Raw genomic sequence first — 23,279 nt, 5'->3', positions numbered from 1 at the left:
GCGCCACCTGGTGGACATTGTTATCTCACTGGGTAAGAACCCCGTGGGTCCCTGAGTCCAAGATGGGTTAACGGGCAGCTCTGTGATGTCTTCCAGGACGGAGGCTCTTAAGAGCAGACTCCCTTACAAGCCCGCTTTCCCTCTCAGATCCCTTGTCACCGTGTCTGAGTGCTCCAAGAAAAGTGGAGAAGGAGCCCGTTGCTGCTGTGAAGGTAAAGCTCAACCTAGGTTGGCGAGGGGTCATCTCATGTATGAGAGCAGACAGTCCAAACACCAGGGTGCCAAAGCGTCAGACTGGCCACCAAGGCAAGAACTGGAATCTCTGGTCTGCAGAGCGAACTTTATGTGACATTCACTCACTGCATGCCAAGCACTGTTCTAAATTTATTACCTATATAATCTAGCTTTTGTTTAGTTATTTTTTAATGATTTTTTTCTACTTTATTTCTTAATTTGGCCACGCTGTGCAGGATCTTAGTTCCTTGACCAGGGATCGAACCTGTGCCCCTTGCAGTGGAAGCACGGACCTTAACCACTGGACCACAGGGAAGTCCTTATATTATCTAGCTTTTTAACAACATACTGAAGTGGGTGCTATTATCACCCCGTTATACACAAGCTCACACAGACTATGTCTGCTTCACAGTCTGCATTTTTAACAAGAATGCTTTGGGGTGAAGGTCATGGATTAAGAGACGGGCACACCGGTGTGGCCAGTTACCCTCTTCTCCAAAGCAAGGCTCTATCTACTGCAGAATTAAAACCTCAGGAGAAACCAGACCACTGTTTTCCTAGCTGGTTTACACTACTTAACATATCCGATTAATTCTCAGTGCTTTTCTGATTCTCAATGCACGCGTGCATGCGTGTGTATGTGTGTGTGTTGGGAGTAGTGTATTAAAAAGACCGTGTATTAAAAAGCAGAGACATCACTTTGCTGACAAAGGTCTGTAGAGTCAAAGCTATGGTTTTTCCAGTAGTCATGTGTGGATATGAGAGTTGGACTCTAAAGGAAGCTGAGCACCGAAGAACTGATGCTTTCGAATTTTGGTTCTGGAGAAGACTCTTGAAAGTCCCTTGGACAGCAAGGAGATCAAACCAGTCAATCCAAAGGAAATCAACCCTGAATATTTATTGGAAGGACTGATGCTGAAGCTGAAGCTCCAGTACTTTGGCCACCTGAGGCAAAGAACTGACTCATTGGAAGAGACCCTGATGCTGGGAAAGACTGAAGGCAGGAGGAGAAGGAGACGACAGAGGATGAGGTACTTGGATACCATCACCAACTCGATGGACTTGCGTTTGAGCAAACTCTGGGAGACAGTGAAGGACAGGGAAGCCTGGCATGCTGTGGTCCATGGGGTTGCAGAGTCGAACATGACTGAGTGACTGAACAACAAAAAAAACCTATTTATAATACAAGAATTGTACTATTTATCTATTCTTAAAGATGTATCGTTGATTTGGAAAACAGGACACAGGGCCCCCAAAAAGCTCAAGCTAACTTTTACTTTCCTTTTTATGAAATAAAATGGTTGCTTTATGGCCTGGTTGCCCTTGTCTTTATTTTTATTTTTTCTCTAGAGCATTATTTATTCCCAATCTTAAAGAAGCGTCAAAAGGAACAATCAACCAAAATATGCTTCCAAAAAATGGAAACTGCATTTCTGTGAGTAGCATTACCCATTTTCCTTTCTATTTCCCTGCTACTCACTTTACCTTTTCCAGTCTGTCTGTTTCTTTGGTCTCAGAACAAATGTCTTGGCAGAATTTGTTTGCCCAGGTTTGCAATTCCCTGCTGCTGCTGCTAAGTCACTTCAGTTGTGTCCAACTCTGTGCGATCCCTGGGATTCTCCAGGCAGGAACACTGGAGTGGATTGCCATTTCCTTCTCCAGTGCATGAAAGTGAAAAGTGAAAGTGAAGTCGTTTAGTTGTGTCCGACTCTTAGCGACCCCATGGACTGCAGCCCACTAGGCTCCTCCATCCATGGGATTTTCCAGGCAAGAGTACTGGAGTGGGGTGCCATTGCCTTCTCCAGCAATTCCCTGCTAGAAATCAATTATTGTGTATTTAGATTGTTGTTATGTGTAGTGTACCAAAAAAATGACTATACAGAGCTTCAAAGTTACCTGTGTGTGCCAGGGACCAAAATGAGTATTTTAAAGTGATTTTGGGGGAGCACTTGTATTCTGAAACAGGTGAAGAGTCATTAACTGAAGGGAGGCAGATCAGGTGGTGTAAGGATGAAGACCCTCAGCTCAGCGGCTCCCGCTGGTGTCAAGACCCAAAAGTCAACCTCAGATGGGGAGGACTGCTCAGTAAAGATTTGCTCTCGGGGGTCTTTTACAGGCGGCACTAGCTGACAATACCTTGCTCTGGGGAATCGCTGCAGCTCTAGAGGCAAGGCCATTGTTAGCTGGAGGCCAGGAGATGGCGCTGTGAGCCCAACAGAAAGAACCACTTCTCTGCTGATAACCGTGCACAAGTTTAGTCGCTCAATCGTGTTTGACTCTCTGTCACTCCATGGACTGTAGCTCCCAGGCTGCTCTGTTCATGGGATTCTCCAGGCAAGATCACTGGAGTGGGTTGCCATGCCCTCCTTCCGAGGATCGTCCCAACCCAAGGACTGAACCTGGGTCTCCTGCACTGTAGAGAATCTTCTTTACCATCTGAGCCGCCAGGGAAGCCCGGATGATAAAAGGGCCACCCAAATGCACGGCCTAGGTGTTTTTCAGATTGGCTTCCTCATGGCCTCCGTGGCTTCCTCACACCCCAAAGGAATGTCCGTGCCAGAGTGTGTAAGAATCCTTGCCTTCTTCAACCTCTGGGGGCTTGGCCCCCAGACACACGTGATATAAAACTGCCCAGGGAAGGCTGAACCGGCCCGTGAAGTTCTAGTTTTGCTGAAAGGGGAATCTTGCAGGGGTTGGGAGGAGGAGGTGACTTAGGAAGGCTTTCTGGAACACTGACTGTCACAAGAGATAGCCTGTCATAAATGACGAAGTCGGGTATGTGCGAACAAGAGAAAAACAGATGAAATCAAAGCAAACAGCAAACAGAAGTCAGTGGCAGCGTAAATCCTGGAGGAGCTCCAGATCAGATCAGATCAGTCACTCAGTCATGTCTGACTCTTTGCGACCCCATGAACCGCAGCACGCCAGGCCTCCCTGTCCATCACCAACTCCCGGAGTTCACTCAGACTCATGTCCATCGAGTCAGTGATGCCATCCAGCCATCCTCTGTCGTCCTCTGTCATCCCCTTCTCCTCTTGCCCCCAATCCCTCCCAGCATCAGAGTCTTTTCCAATGAGTCAACTCTTCTCATGAGGTGGCCAAAGTATTGGTGTTTCAGCTTCAACGTCAGCCCTTCCAATGAACACCCAGGACTGATCTCCTTTAGAATGGACTGGTTGCATCTCCTTGCAGTCTAAGGGACTCTCACGAGTCTTCTCCAACACCACAGTTCAAAAGCATCAATTCTTCGGCGCTCAGCTTTCTTCACAGTCCAACTCTCACACGCATACTAGACTACTACTGGAAAAACCATAGCCTTGACTAGAATGACTTTAGTTGGCAAAGTAAAGTCTCTGCTTTTGAATATGCTGTCTAGGTTGGTCGTAACTTTCCTTCCAAGGAGTAAGCGTCTTTTAACTTCATGGCTGCAGTCACCATCTGCAGTGATTTTGGAGCCCCCCAAAAATAAAGTCAGCCACTGTTTCCACTGTTTCCCCATCTATTTCCTATGAAGTGATGGGACTAGATGCCATGATCTTCGTTTTCTGAATGTTGAGCTTTAAGCCAACTTTTTCACTCTCCACTTTCACTTTCATCAAGAGGCTTTTGAGTTCCTCTTCACTTTCTGCCATAAGGGTGGTGTCATCTGCATATCTGAGGTTGTTGAGATTTCTCCCGGCAATCTTGATTCCAGCTTGTGTTTCTTCCAGCCCAGCGTTTCTCATGATGTACTCTGCATATAAGTTAAATAAGCAGGGTGACAGTATACAGCCTTGATGTACTCCTTTTCCTATTTGGAACTAGTCTGTTCCATGTCCAGTTCTAACTGTTGCTTCCTGACCTGCATACAGATTTCTCAGGAGGCAGGTTGGGTGGTCTGGTATTCCCATCTCTTTCAGAATTTTCCACAGTTTATTGTGATCCACACAGTCAAAGGCTTTGGCATAGTCAATAAAGCAGAAATAGATGTTTTTCTGGAACTCTTGCTTTTTCCATGATCCAGCAGATGTTGGCAATTTGATCTCTGGTTTCTCTGCCTTTTCTAAAACCAGCTTGAACATCAGGAAGTTCACGGTTCACGTATTGCTGAAGCCTGGCTTGGAACATTTTGAGTATTACTTTACTAGCGTGTGAGATGAGTGCAATTGTGTGGTAGTTTGAGCATTCTTTGGCATTGCCTTTCTTTGGGATTGGAATGAAAACTGACCTTTTCCAGTCCTGTGGCCACTGCCGAGTTTTCCAAATTTGCTGGCATATTGAGTACAGCACTTTCACAGCATCATCTTTCAGGATTTGAAATAGCAAATGGAGTGTAACCTTTAGCAATTGTGAATCACTATACTATAACCCTGTAACATATAATATACATCAAGTGTAGTAATAGTAGTATAGTAAGTAGTAGTGTTAGTTGCCCAGTTGTGTGTGACTCTTTGCAACCCCATGGACTGTAGCCTGTCAGGCTCCTCTGTCTATGGAATTCTCCAGGCAAGAATACTGGAGTAGGTAGCTATTCCCTTACTCCAGGGGAGTCTTCCTGACCCAGGGATCAAACCTGGGTCTCCTGCACTGCAGGCAGATTCTCTACCATCTGAGCCACTAAGGAAACCCCTGTACTTCAATTTTTTTTTTTTTTAAAGCAGCAGTGTCGGAAACAGGACCCAAGGAATTGTCTTAGTTCAAGAGTTATTAACTGCTAGCAAAGGGCTAGAGACAGATATCTGAGGCTTTGTGGACCACAAAATCTTCATTACAGCTACTCTGTCATCCCGAGAAGGTAGCCAATATGTAAATGAAAAGGCATGGCCGTGTTTCAATAAAACTTTACAAAAGCAGGCTGAGGGCTAAAATCTGCTGACCGCGAGACCATTTGACAGGTAGGACACTGAGGACCAGAGCGGTGAGGAGACTTGCTGAAGCTGCAGTTCATCAGCGGCAGCCAGGCCAAGGCGATGGGCCCTAGAACAAGGTTCCCTTGATCGCTCTGCAGCTGATCCAGGTCCTTGGATTCTTCGATCAATAGGAGTTGGTAAGAGGCCAGATGAGAAATTTAAGCAAGGCTTTGCTGGGGCTCGTGCTTCAGCACAGGTGAGTGAATGCCAGAACCAGCAGACACTGCTTGCTGTCTGAGGGGGTCAGGCAGGTTCCTTAAAGGGGTGAGTGTGGAGGCAGATAGAGGCTCTGGCAGAAGGGTGGCTGAGGTGGGCTGCCCGCCCCTTGGGGACGCTGCATGCAAGGGTCAGGCTTGGGGCCCTGCTTTCTCTCCCGGCACCTCAGAAGTGGGAGTTAGTTTGGGGTCTTTTTGTATCTCGCATGGGTGCGTGCTAAGTTGCTTCAGTCGTGTACGACTCTCCACGACCCCATAGACTGTAGCTTGCCAGGCTCCTTTGTTCATGGAATTCTCCAGGCAAGAACACTGGAGTGGACTGCCATGCCCTCCTCCAAGGGATCTTCCTGACTCAGGAATCGAACCCCTGTCTCTTAAGTCTACTGCACTGTCAGCCGGGTGCTTTACCACTGGCACCACCAGGGAAGCTTTTTAGCATCTTATTGTTTGCAGTGAAGGACTTGCCCATGCTGAGAAAAATTTCCAGCTTTGTTGCTGCTAAGGGCACGGGCCTCACGGCCTTCCTGCCAAGGGGCAGGAAACTGGAAGGAGTTCCTGAGCCCACGAGCCTGCAGCGGAAGTAGGAAAATGCCCTTCTTCAAGTGCCTGGAGGGAGAGTAGACCAGGATTATTCAGGAATAAACAGAGTTCTTCGGGACAGACCATCAGCTGTTCCATGGTGAAGGTCAGGAAGGGCAGCGGTGAGGAGATACCCCTCGTCCAAGGTAAGGAGCAATGGCTGCGCTTTGCTGGAGTAGCCGTGAAGAGATACCCCATGCTCAAGGTAAAAGAAACCCAAGTAAGACGGTAGATGTTGCAAGAGGGCATCAGAGGGCAAACACACTGAAACCATACTCACAGAAAACTAGTCAATCTAATCACACTAGGACCACAGCCTTGTCTAACTCAATGAAACTAAGCCATGCCTGTGGGGCAACCCAAGATGGGTGGGTCATGGTGGAGAGATCTGACAGAATGTGGTCCACTGGAGAAGGGAATGGCAAACCACTTCAGTGTTCTTGCCTTGAGAACCCCATGAACAGTATGAAAAGGCAAAATGATAGGATACTGAAAGAGAAACTCCCCAGATCAGTAGGTGCCCAATATGCTACTGGAGATCAGTGGAGAAATAACTCCAGAAAGAATGAAGGGATGGAGCCAAAGCAAAAACAATACCCAGCTGTGGATGTGACTGGTGATAGAAGCAAAGTCCGATGCTGTAAAGAGCAATATTGCATAGGAACCTGGAATGTCAGGTCCATGAATCAAGGCAAATTGAAAGTGGTCAAACAAGAGATGGCAAGAGTGAATGTCGACATTCTAGGAATCAGTGAACTGAAATGGACTGGAATGGGTGAATTTAACTCAGATGACCATTATATCTACTACTGCAGGCAGGAATCCCTCAGAAGAAATGGAGTAGCCATCATGGTCAACAAAAGAGTCCGAAATGCAGTACTTGGATGCAATCTCAAAAACAACAGAATGATCTCTGTTGGTTTCCAAGGCAAACCATTCAATATCACATTAATCCAAGTCTATGCCCCAACCAGTAACACTGAAGAAGCTGAAGTTGAACGGTTCTATGAAGACCTACAAGACCTTTTAGAACTAACACCCAAAAAAGATGTCCTTTTCATGATAGGGGACTGGAATGCAAAAGTAGGAAGTCAAGAAACACCTGGAGTAACAGGCAAATTTGGCCTTGGAATACGGAATGAAGCAGGGCAAAGACTAATAGAGTTTTGCCAAGAAAATGCACTGGTCATAGCAAACCCTCTTACAACAACACAAGAGAAGACTCTATACATGGACATCACCAGATGGTCAACACCGAAATCAGATTGATTATATTCTTTGCAGCCAAAGATGGAGAAGCTCTATACAGTCAGGAAAAACAAGACCGGGAGCTGACTGTGGCTCAGACCATGAACTCCTTATTGCCAAATTCAGACTGAAATTGAAGAAAGTAGGGAAAACCACTAGACCATTCAGGTATGACCTAAATCAAATCCCTTATGATTATACAGTGGAAGTGAGAAATAGATTTAAGGGACTAGATCTGATAGAGTGCCTGATGAACTGTGGAATGAGGTTTGTGACATTGTACAGGAGACAGGGATCAAGACCATCCCCATGGAAAAGAAATGCAAAAAAGCAAAATGGCTGTCTGGGGAGGCCTTACAAATAGCTGTGAAAAGAAGAGAAGCAAAAAGCAAAGGAGAAAAGGAAAGATATAAACATCTGAATGCAGAGTTCCAAAGAATAGCAAGAAGAGATAAGAAAGCCTTCTTCAGTGATCAATGCAAAGAAATAGAGGAAAACAACAGAATGGGCAAGACTAGAGATCTCTTCCAGAAAATCACAGATACCAAAGGAACATTTCATGCAAAGACGGGCTCGATAAAGGACAGAAATGGTATGGACCTAACAGAAGCAGAAGATATTAAGAAGAGATGGCAAGAATACACAGAAGAATTGTACAAAAAAGATCTTCACGACCCAGATAATCACGATGGTGTGATGACTGACGTAGAGCCAGACATCCTGGAATGTGAAGTCAAGTGGGCCTTAGAAAGCATGACTACGAACAAAGCTAGTGGAGGTGATGGAATTCCAGATGAGCTATTCCAAATCCTGAAAGATGATGCTGTGAAAGTGCTGCACTCAATATGCCAGCAAATTTGGAAAACTCAGCAGTGGCCACAGGACTGGAAAAGGTCAGTTTTCATTCCAATCCCAAAGAAAGGCAATGCCAAAGAATGCTCAAACTACCGCACAATTGTACTCATCTCACATGCTAGTAAAGTAATGCTCAAAATTCTCCAAGCCAGGCTTCAGCAATATGTGAACTGTGAACTTCCTGATGTTCAAGCTGGTTTTAGAAAAGGCAGAGGAACCAGAGATCAAATTGCCAACATCTGCTGGATCATGGAAAAAGCAAGAGAGTTCCAGAAAAGCATCTATTTCTGCTTTATTGACTATGCCAAAGCCTCTGACTGTGTGGATCACAGTAAACTGTGGAAAACTCTGAAAGAGATGGAAATACCAGACCACCTGATCTGCCTCTTGAGAAATTTGTATGCAAGTCAGGAAGCAACAGTTAGAACTGGACATGGAACAACAGGCTGGTTCTAAATAGGAAAAGGAGTATGTCAAGGCTGTATACTGTCACCCTGCTTATTTAACTTATATTCAGAGTACATTATGAGAAATGCTGGACTGGAAGAAACACAAGCTGGAATCAAGATTGCCGGGAGAAATCTCAATAACCTCAGATATGCAGATGACACCACCCTTATGGCAGAAAGTGAAGAGGAACTAAAAAGCCTCTTGATGAAGATGAAAGTGGAGAGTGAAAAAGTTGGCTTAAAGCTCAACATTCAGAAAACGAAGATCGTGGCATCCGGTCCCATCACTTCATAGGAAATAGATGGGGAAACAGTGGAAACAGTGTCAGACCTTATTTTTTTGGGGCTCCAAAATCACTACAGATGGTGAAATTAAAAGACGCCATGAAATTAAAAGACGCTTTCTCCTTGGAAGGAAAGTTATGACCAACCTAGATAGCATATTCAAAAGCAGAGACATTACTTTGCCAACAGATGTTCATGTAGTCAAGGCTATGGTTTTCCTGTGGTCATGTATGGATGTGAGAGTTGGACTATGAAGAAGACTGAGTGCTGAAGAATTGATGCTTTTGAACTGTGGTGTTGGAGAAGACTCTTGAGAGTCCCTTGGACTGTAAGGAGATCCAACCAGTCCATTCTGAAGGAGATCAGCCCTGGGATTTCTTTGGAAGGAATGATGCTAAAGCTGAGACTCCAGTACTTTGGCCACCTCATGCGAAGAGTTGACTCATTGGAAAAGACTCTGATGCTGGGAGGGATTGGGGGCAGGAGGAGAAGGGGACGACAGAGGATGAGATGGCTGGATGGCATCACTGACTCGATGGACATGAGTCTGAGTGAACTCCGGGAGTTGGTGATGGACAGGGAGGCCTGGCGTGCTGCGGTTCATGGGGTCGCAAAGAGTCAGACACAACTGAGCGACTGATCTGATCTGATCTGATCTGATTGTTTATAATTGCCCTGACTGCCCAAGCCTGTAGCTGTTTTTAGTCCCTTATCATTCCTTTGCTTTCTGTTCCTTGAGAAGACCTCCGTCCACTGACGTAAAGGGTCCCAGGTACCCGTTTATCTCAGCCCCACCCCGTGTTTCCGTCCCAAGTCGAATGTGGATCCACTGTGGTTGACTCACTGCTTTGGATGAATTTCTGCCGTGTCACTTGTGGCAGAGACAGTCGTGATGAGGGAACATTTGCATTCTCTACAGAAAGATCTTGGCATCCCCTTTCTCTGGTGGGTGGGTTTAAAAAAAAAAAGGAAATAGAAAATAAAGTATCGAGTGGTTAAATTAAACAAAACTTAGGAATTTTCTGTATCAACTAAAATATTCAAAGCTCCAATTGGCTAACTAGATAAATAAATGTTCTTTTAAACTCACTTGTGACCAAGCCTTGAATCACCTTGAGGGGGCATCAGGTTCTCTAGACATGCCCAGACCCTTTGAATAACCTTCCCAGAAAGAGGTGCCCTCCTTGTGGCCAGTTTCCTCCTTCCCTGCCTCTCGTGGCAGTGGGGAGCATCTGGTCGCCATTTTCTTTGGACCTCTGAGGAACCGTTATGAAATTTCCACATGTTGTTCATTTCCTGGCAAAGTGGCCGATTCTCTCAGACTGTCCTCAGAAAACTTGTCCTGTAATCCTGAAATCATTTTTATGGGATGGGAGCCTTCTTTCTCTGAGTCGTCCACACTCAGACTGCGTGGATTTTGACCAGGTTCGATCCGCTGGTGAGTTCTGAGCTCTAAAGGAAGAAGTTTTAGAAGAGGAGATCGTGTTCTCCTCTGCTTGCAGGCCAGGGCCCGCAGTTACTTCCTGGGGCATCCCTCATGGGGTGAGCCACCATCTGAGTTTACCGCAGGGGAAACCAGGGAGCCGGGGTCCTGTTCACTTCTTGAAGGAGAGCCATCACTCTCTCTCAACCATCAGAAGCTCCTGTTCTTCTCCTTCAGTGGGCGCAGGGAGCATTTGTGTGTGTGTGTGTGTGTGTGTGTGTGTGTGTGTGGTGGGGTTTTGTGTTTTTTTTTTTTTTTGGTACCCAGAAAAAATTTGCCTTGAATACTTGAAACAGTCAGGCATTTTTGGAACTCTTGTAGAATTAATTGTTGTGCTGGAATTTAGGAAATTTTTAGAAATGGAAAACAATGTAGCAACCACTGCTTTCAAAAAACAGAGAGCATTTGGCATTCAGATGACCCTGGTCGTCTGCTCTTTCCAACTTTCTCATATTCAGGGTACTTTCAGTAAGCCTGCCATGGTTGGTGCTTTTTTTTTTTTTCCTTTTCACCCAACTTTTATTTGGAGAAAATTTAAACCTACTGAAAAGTTGGACACAAATTCAGCAGTTATTAACGTGTAGCCACATTTGCTTTATTGCCCCATCCACCTTCACTGACACCCCACCCCACCCCCCGACACACACACATTAGCTCTTCTGTTCTCAGTCGTGTCTGACTCTCTGTGACCCCGTGGACTGTAGCCCGCCAGGCTCCTCTGTCCATGGGATTCTCCAGGCAAGAACACTGGAGTGGGTTGCCATTTCCTTCTCCAGGGGATCTTCCTGACCCAGGGATTGAATCCACGCCTCCTGTGTCTCCTGCATTGACAGGTGGATTCTTTGCCACACTTTCTTATTTCAGCTGTAAAATTTGAAAATGAGTTGCTGGCATCATTACACTTTCAGTTCAGTTCAGTTCAGTTCAGTTGCTCAGTCATGTCCGACTCTTTGCGACCCCATGAATCGCAGCACGCCAGGCCTCCCTGTCCATCATCAACTCCCGGAGTTCACTCAGACTCATGTCCATCGAGTCAGTGATGCCATCCAGCCATCTCATCCTCTGTCATCCCCTTCTCCTCCTGCACCCAATCCCTCCCAGCATCAGAGTCTTTTCCAATGAGTCAGCTCTTCGCATGAGGTGGCCAAAGTACTGGAGTTTCAGCTTCAGCATCATTCCTTCCAAAGAAATCCCAGGGCTGATCTTCAGAATGGACTGGTTGGATCTCCTTGCAGTCCAAGGGACTCTCATAACACTTTACTCCCAAACTATTCAGCCTGTGCTTCCTGAGAATAATGCAGCCTCCTACATAAACATTACATGAATGTTGTTCCTAAGAAAACTAACATTAATTCCTTAGCATTATCTAATATACAATCCATATTAAGATTTCCCCAACTGTCCCCAAATGTCTCTCCATAGCGATTCTATTTTCTGATCCAGGATTCAGTCTAGGTTCATGGCTGTACTGCTGTCTTTATCCTCCGGAGTCTCTTCTAATAAAGAACAGGCCTCTCGTTTCTTTCTTTTTTTTTTTCATGACGTTGACATTTTGAAGCATCCAGGCCAACTGATTTTGGAGAATGTCCTCTATTCTGAAACTGTCTGATTGTTTTATGATTAGATCTGAGCTAAATACTCTTGCCGAGGATGCACGTTGCTGCTGTTGCACGCTTCCTGCTCATCACGCTTCCTCTTCATCACGCTTCCTGCTCATCACGCTTCCTCCTCATCTCATCCGGGGCCTATCACACTGACATTTACTTTGGTCACTTTCCTCAGGTGGTATTTACGAAATTGCTTCAAGGCAAGAATGTATTTTCCCTTTATGAAGAGTGAGCAGTATATGAGTGGTCCTTTGAGTCTATGTGGATCACAAGTTCTCCAATAATCTTACACATGTTTTTACTGTCCATTGATGATCTCTGCCTGAATCAATACAGGGCAGCTGCAAAATCGTGATTTTCCTCTTATTTTTGTTTCCAGTTATCAGCTGGTATTGCCCTGTAAAGAATAGTAAACTGTGCTAAGATAGGGCCTTCTTCAGTTTTGTTCATGGATTGTACACCAGGCAACTGCAACTATAGTAAACTCTTCACAGATATTTGAATTCCATAAATGAATAAATGTTGCCATTTTTGTTTTCTTTGTTTTCACTTCTTATTAAGAAGTTTTGATCAGTTTTACAGGGAGAAGTGTTGAGGGAATACTTCAAAAACTGGATGAAAACCAAATCTCTTGTATAAGCAAGTTATACTTTAGTCTGGGAAAACAAGCTGTTGATTTAGTTTATACTTAAAAACAAACTGATACATGAGCACAGTTTAAAAGTGAAATAGTCGGATCACTAAAACTGAAAACCACCATACCCCTTGCCTAACTCTTTTCAATATTGTTTTTCCAGTCTTATCTAAAGATCATTTTCACCTATTTTAGCAATTCTAGTATTTCTTCTCATAGTTTAAGAATTTATATATTCTTGGAAATGGCAACCCACTCCAGTATTCTTGCCTGGAAAATCCCATGGATGGAGGAACCTGGTAGGCTACAGTCCATGGGGTCACAAAGAGTTGGATACGACTGAGCGACATTTACTACTATTCACTATTCATATTTGATATCTTTTGGATATTGTCTAGTGACTTCCTTACTTAGAAGATTAATATTTATTGCTCTTAAACGGTTTCCTTTCCTCAACATTTCTTTTCTCTACACCTCTATTCTCACCACTATAAGCATGTGGTAAGTTTTGGTTAAATCAACATTTATATGCACAGATGAGTCATGTAATATACTTTTTGTACAGCTTTTTATTTTCCTTGGAGATGATAACTGCCTATTTTTTTTCATTCACTTAGTTTTCTTTGTATCATTAATCTATCCCCAAACTCTCCGCCAGCAGAATACATCTCCTTTCCGTAATTTCAAGCACATCTCAGTTTCTTTCTGTTTTGTTTAGGAGACAGCCCTTCTGGAGCCCTTCACCGAGCTCCTGCAGCTGAGACTGCTCTCACGGCCGGCTGTAAAGCTGTTATCCCAGGATCTCCCTTTCCCGTTATCCTTCCTCTTCCTCTTTGGTTCGTCCCACTTCCTGGATTCCATGTCATCTTGATCACCTCACTCATTCTGATGAAATTCACACTCCCACAGCTTCCTGAGAAATAAGTGGGAGGTAAAGAAGATGGGGTGGGGCCTTCATATATGAAAAGGTCTTTAGTCTAGCTTCCTACTTGATTGACATGTGAACAGGATATAAAAGTCTTAGTTGGAAATCATTCTCTTTCATAATTTCAAAGGAATTTCTTCATCTTCTGTCAGCTTATTGAGTTGTTTTGTGAAACCTGTCTTTTTGTGAGACGTGTGTGTGTGTGTGTGTGTGTTTTCTTCTCTCTGAATGGTCTTGGGATCTCATTTTTGTACTCAGTGTTCTGGAATTACACAGTGATCTCTCCTTGGTATTTTTTAATAAATTCACTGGCCATGCCACTTAGGAGATTTGTTGAATCTGTAAACTCACATCTTTCAGTTATAGGGAATTATCTTGAATTAGTTCTCTGTCTTTTCCTCTTCTACATTTATTTCTTTTCTCTCTTTCTGGATGTCTTATGATTAAGATGTTGGACCTTCCAGACTGATGTAAGCTTTTCTTCTTTTCTCTCCTATTTTCTACTTCTTTAGCTTCACATTCCTTTTTTTCTGGTACATTTTCTCAGCCTCTCTCCCAAAGCTTCTATTGAATTTTTGGGTTTTGCTACAATACCTTTAATTTGTTTTCTTTTGATTCAAAAGTTCTTTTTCTATTGCTTCCTGTTCTTAATCATGAATGCAACATTTTCTGTTTTATTTTTGTGCACTTCAATGATTTTTTTAAAATAATGTGTTGTTTGCTTTTGCTGCCCTGGGTCTTCGCTGCTGCGTATGGGCTGCTGTCTCGTTGCAAGGTGCGGGCTTCTCACTGTGGTGGCTCCTGTGCTGTGGAGCACGGGCTCGAAGCACCCAGGCTTCAGTAGTTGCAGCACAAGGGCTCAGAGGCTGTGGGCTGTGGGCTTAGTTGCCCGTGGTGTGTGGGATCTTTCTGGACCAGGGATCAAACCCGCGTCCCCTGCACTGGTGGGTGGATTCCTATCCACGGCACCACCAGGGAAGTCCTAATGACTTTTAAAGAAAAATTTCTCTTTCCTTCGCGGCCTTTCTTCCTCTAAGGGCACTTTATCTGCCTGGTGTGTCCCCTGTTCTCCCATGTTTCATGCTTTTGTTACCTATCCGCCGACCCTCACCCGTTCTTCCATAATCAGTAAGGCTCTGAGAGGATGGCTGCAAGCTCTGCGTGGTGGGAGAGGGTTTTCAACCTACAATTAATATTTTTTAACTCTACAAATGATAGGCTCCTGGCGTATCTGGTGGACACTGGAGTTGTTGGTAATGGAGAAGGGGAATCAGATAATAATATCCTTTTATTCCCCTTCTGAGCTTGAAATCAACTGAGGCATGCAAACGGGGAACCGAATGAGAGCTTTATTGCTGATAATGTGATTGGAGAAGCGGCTTTCGACACATCCCCTAATGAGAACAGTTCACACCCCTTCTAACTAACACAGGAAATCCAGGTCTCCTCCAAACGGGCAGAGCAGGCCTGTAAATCTCACCACACAGTGGAGAGTAAACCTTACTGTACTTGCTCAGAAGAATGTCTGAAAGGTCTGTATGCTGGCGCTCTGCTTGTTTCCATTCAGTCCTTCTGGGGCTCAAAAACTTATTTTGGTGAATTAATCCCTGCTTTAATGTCCTTGGAATATTACGTGAAGCTGTGCTTCTGTAGTTTAATGCAGGATACAGTCCCCTATCCTCACCCCAAGGCTAAAATTTGAGCTTCCCGCCCTTTTCAGAACAATCTCCATATTCTATTTCAATCCACAAGGTCATCCCTTGTGCCCATGCCTCAGTGTTCTTAGCTAAAGTATGAAGACATTAGAGTTTTGGAGTTCAATAAACCTCTCTACCCAAATTTGGAGCCAAATAACAAATAAGACATAGGAGACAAAAAAAAAAAAAAGAAGAAGATTAAAATGTCAATATTTTACTGATTAAGTTGATTGAAGAATGTGGATCTGAGGCCCCTTGGCTTAACTGGCATCATTCCCTGGGCAAATTAATCAAGTTTATTCAAGCTGGCGCTGAAACAGGAGGGCAGCCACTGGCCCCACGTAGTGACCAGCAGACCCGAGTGTGTCCTCTGTGTGAGCAGTGAGATCTGCCAGGAACCCCTGCTGCCCAAAGCAGGGCCGAGCACACCCAGCCCCTCCTCTCAGCCTCAGCAGTTAGCTCAGCCATCTCCCACTTGGAGGAGAACTCAAGGGAGCAGAGAGAAGCCAGAAGTGGTTGTTCAGTCTCTTAAGTCCTGTCTGACTCTTTGCAACCTCATAGACAGAGCACACCAGGCTCCTCTGTCCTTCACTATCTCCTGGAGCCTGCTCAAATTCATGCCATTGAGTCCGTGATGCCATCCAACCATCTCATCCTCTGTCGTCCCCTTCTCCTCCTGCCTTCAATCTTTCCCAGCATCAGGGTCTTTTCCAATAGTCAGTTCTTCACATCAGGTGGCCAAAGTATTTGAATTTCAACTTAGCAATGAATATTCAGTGTTGATTACCTTTAGGATTGACTGGTTGGATCTTCTTGCAGTCCAAGGGACTCCAAGAGTCTTCTCCAGCACCACAATTTGAAAGCATCAATTCTTTGGTGCTCAGCATTCTTTATGGTCCAATTCTCACATCTGTACATGACTGCTGGAAAAATGATAGCTTTGATTATATGGACCTTTGTCAGCAAAGTGTTGTCTCTGCTTTTTAATACATTGTGTAGGTTTGTCATAAAAAACTCAACATTCAAAACACTAAGATCATGGCATCGGGTCCATCACTTCATGGCAAATAGATAGGGAAACAGTGGAAACAGTGACAGACTATTTTCTTGGGCTCCAAAATCACTTCAGATGGTGACTGCAGCCAAAATTAAAAGACACTTGCTCCTTAGAAGAAAAGCTATGACCAACCTAGACTGTATATTAAAAAGCGGAGACATTACTTTGCCAACAAAGGTCTATCTAGTCAGAGTATGGTTTTTCCAATAGTCATGTATGGATGTGAGAGTTGGACCATAAAGAAAGCTGAGCACTGAAGAATTGATGCTTTTGAACTGTGGTGTTGGAGAAGACTCTTGAGAGTCCCTTGGACTACAAGGAGATCCTCCAGTCAATCCTACAGGAGATCAATCCTGAATATTCATTGGAAGGACTGATGCTGAAGCTGAAGCTCCAATACTTTGGCCACCTGATGACTGACTCACTGGAAAAGACCCTGATTCTGGGAAAGATTAAAGGCAGAAGGAAAGGGGGACAACAGAGGATGACATGGTTGGATGGCATCACCAACTTAATGGACATGAGTTTGAGTAAGCTCTGGGAGTTGGTGAACAGGGAAGCCTGGCATGCTGCAGTCCATGGAGTTGCAAAGAGTTGGACACGACTGAGTAACTGATCTGAACTGAGGTTTGTCATAACTTTCCTACCAAAGAGCAAGTGTCTTTTAATTTCATGGCTACAGTCACCATCCACAGTGATTTTAGAGCCCAAGAAAATAAAATCGGTCACTGTTTCCACTTCTGCCCCATCTATTTGCCATGAAATGAGAGATTGGATGCCATTATCTTAATTTTTTTAATGTTGAGTTTCAAGCCAACTTTTTCACTCTCCTGTTTCACCTGCATCGAGAGGCTCTTTAGTTCCTCTTTACTTTCCGGCATTAGAGTGGTATCACCTGCCTATCTGAGGTTGTTGATATTTCTCCTGGAAATCTTGATTCCAGCTTGTGGTTCATCCAGCCTGGCATTTTGCAAGATGTACTCTGCATATAGGGAAAATAAGCAAGGTGACAATATACAGCCTTGTCACACTCCTTTCCCAAGTTTAAACCAGTCTGTTGTTCTATGTCTGGTTCTAACTGTTGCTTCTTGACTTGCATACAGATTTCTCAAGAGACAAATAAGGTGGTCTGGTACTCCAAGAATACCAGAAGGAGAAGAGGGAAGCCAGAAGTATTCTCCCATTCTTTCTGTCTGGGGTGTGGTATGGAAATACTCTTACCTGTGGGAGACGTGAGGAGTAAAGAATAAGTATTTACTTTGAACAGAAATCTTGGATTTTCCCAAATGAAATTACATATAGAAACCATATAATTTAATCTCCAAACTGGGACATGTCTGGTGATTGATTGGGATCCCTATCAATAATTATTCCAGGAATATGAGCATAAAGTGGGCTTCCCTAGCAGCTCAGTGGTAAAGAATCCACCTGAAATGTAGGAGACACAGGAGATGTGGTTTCCATCCCTGGGTGGAGAAGATCCCCTGGAGAAGGGCATGGCAACCCACTCCAGTATTCTTGCCTGGGAAATCCCATGGACAGAGGAGCCTGGTGGGCTATGGTCCATGAGGTCACAGAGTCGGACACGACTGAAGTGACTGAGTATGGACAAAAGCATAAACTAGAATCATCCAGGGCAACCAGGAGGAAAAGTCGCTGCACTTAGAGCGAATGTGGGGATTCTCAGGGGGGTCTCATCTCTCTGGACTCACATTCTTCCGTTTTCTCAAGTAGTTGCTAATGGATAGTCACTCTTCCCCCGACCCTCTCCCTGAAAAGCTGCGTGACTCACAGGATCTTAGTTCCCGGACCAGGGACTGAACAGTATCTCCTGCAGGGGAAACCCAGAGTCCTAACCACTAGATCACCAGGAAATTCCATGGATAGTCACACATCTGTGGCCTTTTCCTCTATATATTCCATAGTCATCTCATAAGGACATAAAGAGAGAAAAAGTAAAACGTGTTCCAGTCATTTCAACTATAATAGGCATTTAAAAATAAATGTTTGTTGAGTAAATAAGTATGCAAATAAATTTTTTAAATGTACTTGACAAAATTCTTTTCTGTGGAGATGGAGTCTCGATTAACTGAAGGGAAATAACAAATGAAAGGAAGAGAGAAAGAGAACACTGACTGAGAAAATGTGACTTATTTAGCTTTGTTCTAAGTTATGTGGATCCTGGTCCTGTCTCTCATAAAAAGTTATGCTCATCTAGCCAGGAAGTCACCAAAAGCCTATTTTCGGATGTTTAAAGACAAACAATCTCCAGAAGGTTATTTACTATTAATACGCTCTACAGTTGGGGGGGATTTTTATTTTCATTTTTCATTTCCTGTTTCTTATCTTATGTTCTCAGATCGAGGCCATTTCTGGGCCAGAAGAGCATGTCTTAGCACAATCTGCCTCCTGCCATTTATCAAAACGTTGTCTTGACTCTTTTCAGTTAATCAAAACCAGGAGGTAAAATTTCAGAAAAAGACTGAACTGTGTTTCTCACATCAAGAGTAGTGACCGTGTGTGATCAGAGGTGGTATTGGTATTAACACAGAAAGAAAAGTTTGGACTTTGGTCAGTGGTATGCAAGTTAAGGACTTTTAAAAGGATGCCAATGTAGATATCAACTTATACTCTTGAAAATATAATATGATACAATACACATATGCCAGGATTGTTGATAATAATAACAAAGTTGATCAACTTCAACCCCAAACAACTGTTTTAGTATTGAACTTGTTTTGTTTTTCACTGAATAGGAGGAGGTGAAGTTAAGGTTTCCATTTGTGGTTTCCAAAAAAGAAAGCAATTTGGCAGGGAAAGTTCTCACTAAGGGCAAACAAATCATGCTGTGACATGAACCTGGTTTCCTTCTTGTCGATGGTGATTACTGTATGTCAGCTGGGTGCCTGATTTATCTGTCGGAGAAGTTTCATGATGAGCAGCTGTGCCCGTGGTAAACACTGAAACGCACTGTTAAGATTCTTTTTGGCTTGAACCATTTGGGGAACCAATGGTCAGTTTTCTATGGGAAAATAGAGTACCACCTTCCTTTCGGAAAATCTCTGATGGGTAGATGGAACAGAGGGAAAGGATGATGGCTAACTTTCCTTGGATGTGTATTTTCTTGCCAGCACCATTAAAAGTACTTTACATTTCACTTATTTCTCATAACTCTGCCATTTTATAGAAGAAAAGTCTGAGCTTGGAAAGATTAAGCCTCTTTACCAGGGTCATACAGCTGCTAATCAGTAGATGTGGGCTTTAAACTTTGGTTTGTTTGGATGTGAAGACCAAGTTCCTAACTGCTTCTCCACATGCCCTTACCTCCCTACCTAGGAAATGCCATCGAATCACTTTCTGCTTCTCTCTGTGGAGTTACTACCAAATCCTGTTAATCTCCCATTAGGTCTTAAATCGATCTGTCTATTCCTAATTCCAGTACACCTCTTTATCCCATGTTGGGATCATATCACATTCCCACATGGTCTGCCTGTTTTTGCAATCTCCCCTCTCAATCCGTTTTATACATCACAGTCAGACCAATCTCCCTTTATTATCATTTCCTTTTTTTTTTTTTTTTATCTTTTGGCAGCAGGCCACGCAGGATCTTAGTTCCCAGATGAGGGATTGAACGCTTACACCCTGCATTGGAAGCTCAGAGTCTTGACCACTGGATGACCAGGAGGTTCCCTCATCATCACCATTTTTAACATCTGTTTTACCAATGTAGAGGGCTTCCCAGGTGGCGCTTGTGGTAAAGAACCCACCTGCTAGTCCAGGAGAGGTAAGACTTGGGTTCAATCCCTGGGTCCCTAGGGGAGGACATAGCAATCCACTCTAGATTCTTGCCTGGAGAATCCTATGGACAGAGTACTGCCTGGTGGGCTATAGTCCATAGAGTCACGACAAGTCGGACACGACTGAAGTGACTTAGCGTGCATGCAGGCATGCTGTTGGTGCTTCGCTTGGTTCTGTATAGATTCCATCTTTGAGGGATCTAGTCAAGTTCATAGCGTTAGTTCAATGTATTTACACAACTATAGACCCAGCATTGGGAGTAGAGTCACCATCTTGGCTGTGAGTACTTGGGTCTCGCCTGATGATTTGCTGGAATGAGTGCAGGGAAGGAAGGGGTTGACAGTACCAATTAGATTCAACAATCAGTGAGGGGCTCCCTATTTGGAAGATTGTAGTCTCTGTGTACGGAGAAGGCAATGGCACCCCACTCCAGTACTCTTGCCTGGAAAATCCCATGGATGGAGGAGCCTGGTAGGCTGCAGTCCATGGGGTTGCTAAGAGTTGGACACGACTGAGCGGCTTCACTTTGACTTTTCACTTTCATGCATTGGAGAAAGAAATGGCAGCTTACTCCAGTGTTCTTGCCTGGAGAATCCCAGGGACGGGGGAGCCTGGTGGGCTTCCGTCTATGGGGTCGCACAGAGTCGGACACGACTTAAGCGACTTAGCAGCAGCAGCAGCAGTCTCTGTGTAGCGCCCAATTTGAGTCTGAACCCTGTAAGGAAGAGGGAGGAATTGAGTGGGGCGGACTGAGTGCCATCTAGTGGGGGGAGGCTGCAAAGTGTAAACGAGAGCTGACTGTGACTGGCAACCTGATGCTACAGGAAAAGACGGGCAGTTGGTGGTGAGTGAGAGGAAAGGTGGGCGCTGCCAGTATATCAGGGGGCTGTGGACTGATGGGAGAGAGTGGCAAGAGGAGGCTCACCCTCGTCTTCAATGCAAAGCAGAAGGAATAGGATAAAAACCATTTATTTTCTTTATCTAGGACCCCACCATGATCCCCAGCTTTCAGAGTAAAACAATAGTAATAAATAAAATTTTAAGAAAAAAGAACAGGCATGCCTGCCGTCAGTTCGGGTCATACCGGTTTAAACAGTCAGTTGTGTCTCTTCTTTTTCTTCTTTTTGGCTCCAGCACACAGTTTGCAGGGTCTTAGTCCCAACAAGGGGTGGACCCTGGGCCCTTTGCAGTGAGAAGGTGGAGTCCCAACCACCAGACCTCCAGGGAATTCCCTGAGTTACCTTTCAATCAAAAATCCAAAAATGTTTTGTGTGTCTACATTTCAAATTTTAAAAAGATGGTTCAGTTCAGTTCAGTCAGTCGTGCTGACTTTTGCAACCCCATGGACTGCAGCACACCAGGCCTCCCTCCTGTCCATCCCCAACTCCTGGAGTTTATTCAAACTCATGACCATTGATTGAGTTGGTGATGCCATTGAACCATCTCATCCCCTGTCGTCCACTTCCTCTCCCACCTTCAGTCTTTCCCAGCACCAGGGTCTTTTCAAACAAGTCAGTTCTTCCCATGAGATGGCCAAAGTATCGGAGCTTCAGCTTCAGCATCAGTCCTTCCAATCAATATTCAGGACTGATTTCCTTTAGGATCGACTTGTTCGATCTCCTTGCAGTCCAAGGGACTCTCAAGAGTCTTCTCCAACACCACAGTTCAAAAGCATCAATTCTTGGCTTTCTTTGTGGTAAAAGGGGAACTGTTTAGTAATTGTCCACGCATCCTAAAGGGAAATGTGAATTGCACTTTCGTTCTATATTGTGGTCAGTTCAAGAGGCAGCAGAAGGAGGCAGACACTGTTCACACAGAGATGAAGTAAGAGCTAGACGACATTCTGAAACAAAAATACTCACAGAAAGTTGAGACCATGGGAGCCAGACCTGTAGGTTAAGAGGCAAAGGGGCATAGACACAGCCCCATTTTTTTGCACACCCGATTGTTGAAAACATGCCTGTGAGAACGGGGCTACTTTCCATGGGAGCGCACACCTATGTTCAGCAGATTGAACTGCGGGCCAATGTGACGGCTAACACGTTTTCCTCCTTCAAAACAAAACGGTGAGAGGCAAGAGCTTCAAAGGAGCAAAAGTTAATCCAATTCACAATCAAATGAACATGTGGGTTCAGAGCCAACTCAGAGTCTGAGCCAACTTTAGTCAGTCAGTGCCCTGCGTTTAACCAGCTGGAATGTTTTATAAGTACCATCCATGCAATCCTTTGACAGGAGGGCTTTGCCTCTTGTTGGGAAATATGCATCTCGTCATAAAAATGGAACACAATGTCCTTGGATTTGTTGTTCTCTAGAGAAGGAGACTCTATTGTGCTGTATGCCAGGAACATAATAATAAAGAGGGGTAAACACTGATTACACTGAGTTTATTTCAGGCACGAGAGACTGGGAGACATTTATACGAGAGATGGATAGATTAGGAGTATAAAGACTATAGGCCCCACTCCCACGGTACCAATATTTAAGAACAAACTCTTGATCACTCTTTTTTTTTTTTTCCATGCCCGGGAATTCATCAAGACAGAACAAGCCAAGAGCAAAGGACCAGCTTCAGAAGAATTGTGATCAATTCAAGGTTTTTGAAACCAAAAGCTCAGTTATAGAGGCACTGGGACTAGTCTAGATATGAAACAGCATTCCAGGGTCTTTTCTCAAATGTATGTATGCTTCTTTTTCTTTAGCCCTTGAAAAAAATAAAGACTGACCCTGTCTTGTACCACACATTTTATACATGTTAAAAAAGAAAAAACAACCCAGACTTGATGAGAAATTTTAATGGAAAAAATAAAACCGCCCAAGAACCAAAGGGAAATGCAGGGAAGGTAATGAAGAAAGAAAAATAAACAAAAATAAAGCAACAAAAACCATGGATGGACATTTATATAATCTCAAGGTGCAAAGGGCTATTTGAAGACTAGAACTAAGGCAAAGCTTATAAAGGAAATGAAACCTAGACTTGACTTTATTCAGGTTAAAAAGTTTTTTTTTTTTTTTTTATTATTCAGGATTCAAGCACCATAAACAAAGGCAAATCAAAAGAATGTGTGCAAAATTCTCATTTCCTTTGCTCGCATATAACCCACTCAAGCTGGCTCCTGACAAAAGCAAAGGAACAGGAGATAAGGAGGTGGCCAGCTCCCAGATTCCGAGGGCAGGAGCGTCACTGGGCGCCAGGAGCGCGCCCGGCACAGGAAGCCTAGGGCCCAAACGGTGCGATTCTGATTTTATCGTCTATGCTGATTGGTTATCTGTAATACGTCTAAGAAGAGTAACTTCACATCTAGTATTTGGTTTCCCAAGGGTCCA

The 23,279-nt window shown here is 44.2% G+C and overlaps 1 long non-coding RNA gene across 1 annotated transcript; it reads left to right on the top strand.

Annotated features, from left to right (window-relative positions):
* The first annotated feature begins 46 nt into the window (after positions 1-46).
* On the top strand, positions 47-22,837 carry LOC147346379 (uncharacterized). Its single transcript, XR_015153581.1, has 3 exons — positions 47-212; positions 19,750-19,941; positions 22,494-22,837. It is a non-coding gene; the product is annotated as an uncharacterized LOC147346379 (long non-coding RNA).
* Positions 22,838-23,279: the final 442 nt, after the last annotated feature.

The sequence above is a fragment of the Bos grunniens genome, chromosome 24 (genome assembly GCF_055505025.1).
Source record: "Bos grunniens cultivar Pamir isolate PY7600 chromosome 24, Bosgru_T2T1.0, whole genome shotgun sequence".
Classification (NCBI taxonomy): domain Eukaryota; kingdom Metazoa; phylum Chordata; class Mammalia; order Artiodactyla; family Bovidae; genus Bos; species Bos grunniens.
This window is presented reverse-complemented; position numbering and strand designations above follow the sequence as displayed.